Source organism: Austrofundulus limnaeus, unplaced genomic scaffold (genome assembly GCF_001266775.1).
Source record: "Austrofundulus limnaeus strain Quisiro unplaced genomic scaffold, Austrofundulus_limnaeus-1.0 Scaffold2, whole genome shotgun sequence".
In the NCBI taxonomy this organism is placed as follows: Eukaryota; Metazoa; Chordata; class Actinopteri; order Cyprinodontiformes; family Rivulidae; genus Austrofundulus; species Austrofundulus limnaeus.
In genome coordinates, this window is record NW_013952404.1 from 991,515 (window position 1) to 995,567 (window position 4,053).

Consider the following 4,053-nt stretch of genomic DNA (forward strand, 5'->3'; position numbering starts at 1 on the left):
TTAGTTTACACCACAGGGGTTTATAGTAAACCTCTCCAAAAATACTTTGTTCTAAAGGGAATAATGACTATGAAATACTGTATAATGAAATTTTAATGKTGAAAAAACTGGGCTGCACTAGTTTACCTGTTCCAGCTGCACACATCTCTCCCTACTCGACTGCATACATCTCATATGTTCATGTGTCATGTGCAGCTGCGATGGTTTGCACAAACTAATGGGGTGTCAAAATGGTATATATTTATACTTCTCATCCAACCACAGTCAAATTCACWATATGCACGATATAGATTTATTTTTTCAACAATGACAAGCCAGAATAAAAACAAGCAGAAGTGAAGTAGAAATGAAAGACTTTTTGCATTTTTCTAAATCATAGTAAATCATAGGCTAAAAACTGTTACACCAGTAACATATAAATAATCAAAACTCCTACTTAAGTAAAGTATTGAAGTATTTGTACTTAGTTACTTAAAACCTCTGACCCTCAAGACCCCAGTGGTCATTTTGACCCGGGGGCAGCAGGAGGGTTCAGCTGCTTTCGAACACCTGCAGCTGTGCTTTAGTTCTCACTCGACTAAAGAAGCTGCAGCGCTGCGTGTTTCACAGGGCACGTTAATATTCATGGCAGCTAAGAGGTGGGTTACATTTGACAAACTCATTTATTTAATATGAAGTCAAAGAGACACTCAGAGAAGCTGCTGTGACAAAATTAAAAAAGAGGCAAATTAAGTGCTGAAGATTGATATGAAGGCGTCCAATATTTCCCAGTGGAATTCAAAGGTGGGGAGCTGATCCCAAATCAGTCAACAGTGTGTGGCCTTAGGAGGCTGCAGTGCTGCTGTTAAMGCTTTTTCAGAAACTAGCTGTAGTTTTTGTTGTCATTGTTTGCATAAAAGCATACTAAGCAAAACCTTGAGGCRTCTTTCCTTCCAGTTCAACAACTTCACTTTTTTGTGAACAGAAACTGCTGCACGTAAAACACAACTCGCTCGAGACGACGTGTCAATAAAAACCTCTTGGATGCTTAAGTCATCTCATAAACGGCATGAATGTACGCGGTGTRGTTCAAGTGGCTTTTTAAAATGCATTTATATCGTTTAATTAAAAACAATGGCGCTGTCGTCTTGGCACACAGTGATGCGGAGCACGACGCCTGAATGATGAACCGCTAATATAGTTGGACATCATTTCTCCTTAAGTTAAATGATGTTGTCACCTGTGGGGACAGTCTGGTCATGAGATAATGAACCACTCCCTGATTAATGCTTGAAAAMAATACTTTGTAAACAGATGCTCAATTTAAACATCCCTGCATCGATGCGAGGAGGTCGCTGATTTCACAGTGAATAAGGAGGAGAGGAGCTCCTGTAATCTCTCGGCCCTGATGGATTTGAAGTGTTATAGCAGAGCCGCGGAGGCGCGCCTTTTGATAAAACCCAAAGCCAGAGTGAAATACTTTAATATGTCGTGGTGATTTTGTTCAAGCTCTGATAAAATATGCAGGCTGTACTTATTTTCTTCTCGCAAAAACGGTTTATTAACTTCCACTATGTACAATACAAAAGCACACAAAGAACCCATGGATTTTTTTTCTCCCCTCCCTCACCAGTTCTAGTGTTTTCCTCATGGAGCAGCAGCGTGCAGGCGTCCTTTTCCATCATTAAAACTTGTTGCCGATGATAAAAGAGCCACAGCATCAGAGGGATAATCGCCAACAAAGCTTGGTACACAATGGAAACTGAGACTCTGGAGAGAAAGCAAACATGCTGAGAAATATAACAGAGAAATTTAACTGTTATTGCAGTACACGGTTTGAATAGTAATCATATTCTTCCCTTTATTGTCCCGAATAAGCATCCCATACCCAGGCCTTTTGGTCCCGCTGCTCCGTATTTCCGTTATATTTGCAAAACTCCCGTGGACCTCCGTGATGTCACGTTGATAAATGTGGCAGAAGACACTTTCCTYATGTTTCCCGTCCTCTGGCGTTCTGGTGACAGAGTCGCTCCAAAGATGATGGATACGTCTTTGTATTCTGTGATTTACCGAGGAGATACCGCTGGGATTTTTTTATGACATAGTTTAGTCAAAAATAAAAACTCTAAATGGTTATATCATGCCTCTAAAACTGCTGCCGCTCAGGCGATATTCGCAGAGTAATATTTCTCCATTTATCACGCTGAGTACGCTCCTTTACGAGGAAATCAATGAGGGCCCTCGTTATATGCTGATCATCTTTTTTATTTTTCCCTGATAATGTTCCACTGGAAGTCCTTACATGACAGAGCRATGCCTTTTTATGAACAGCATGACCCGAATACTGCAATTAACCGCACAAGAGTGATGTCAGAACTAAGACAGAGACACAAGGAAGCAGTAGATTGGAAGCGTTCAGGCTGACAGTTTTGGAAAGTTGGGCAAATTATCGGCCGGGACACCAGATCAGAGTAAAATTCAGATAATTCAAACATAAAACAGACAATTACATTATGCAGTACAGCTGTGACATAGTTCAGGCTATAATCTATATGCAAATRTTCTATATCTTTTCTCACATTTGGTTTCTACAGGTTAGAGAGAGAAGGCAAAGGTCCCACAGACGTGAATATAATCATCCCCGTTTTAGCGAAATTTGTGTGCTTAGTCGTTAGTGCTGCAGAATATTTCTTGTGTCCTTCTCTGAGTTGCTCCATTTACTGCTGATTTCAGATAACGCGAATAGGTTTTTTTTTTTTTTTTTCAGAAAAGTTGTTCCATCAAGCTGAATCAGTCTGTCGAATAAAAGTCGTCCATCATAAATGTAGGACAAGAGCCACTTCTGAGGTTTTTTACATTTTCATAGCAATTGCACATTTGACATAAATGCTTTTTTTACAGGGTTTTCGGAGCCTCTTTGCTCTCAGTTTATGTAAGGTCTGAAGCTGAGTTTGAGCACAAACACTAGCCAGACTGTCGTCTTTTTTTTTTTTTTTGATGAAATTTAGCAGGGTTATCGATTCATAGTTTACAAGCCAGGCCCTTCACTGACACCTCTTATCAAAACTGGTGATTGTGTGCCATAAGTGCTGCCGTAAAACAAGTCAGCAGGCGTGACTTCCATGCAAAAACAAGACAAGTGATGGGAGGAGGATTTTTCAAAGTCAGGCGTAGACTTGGACTCGAAGAGGTTGTTCCGAGCCCAAATTGTTGGTTCAGTCTTTAACAAAAGTAATGTTGTTATATGTGTTACGTGATCTGAAGCGCTGCTCTACAATGTAGAAACGTTTGGGCTGCCAAGATCAATTGAAGATAACTTGATTTACCAAACCAAACAGCAAAAAACAATTTATATTTAGCAAATTATAAAATGTCTGCAAAAGCTTTATTTAATTAAACCTGCAGAACTAACTAACGTCTCTTGGGATGTTTATAACCAGATTACAGCTTTGGAAATTTTTGCCACTGAGTCAGAGTTTTGGCAGGTGTGCACATTTTATTTTGCTGCAACTGCAAAAATGTTACTGCAAGTTTGASTTTGGGTTGTCACAGCTACTTTTAGCTACTGTTTTGCCTTTTTTCATGCGTTTCTTCTGATTGTTTTAATTTTAGAAACCCAGTTTTAGATCTTCAACAAATATCTGCAATTAGTATTCCGAGTAAAGGCTTACTTTTCTAATTTACACTTAGTTAATAATGATTAAAAATGTGTGCAAATGTCTGTAGCAAGCTAGATAACATCACTTGACAAAAACACTTTGTTTCTGTTTACATGAGAGAATTAAGTGAAAACCGATGTTGCCCTTCTGAAAAGCGTGTTCCATTTTTTAGGAGAATATTTTGAGATGCTCAAATTTTAATGTGAGGGTAATACTTTTTTTTGGATGACCTCCCTTCTCCCCTTATAGCCATCCTCTCTACACCATTATGATTTTTTGTGAAGAAAAAATAGAGAGTGAAAAACAGAGAGAGAAGTAATTAGAAAGATAGAAAGACTGAAATAGTGATTAGAAGCATATTAAATATACACCAACAAAACACAGGACCACACACCCAACATCTGTCCGCTCACCT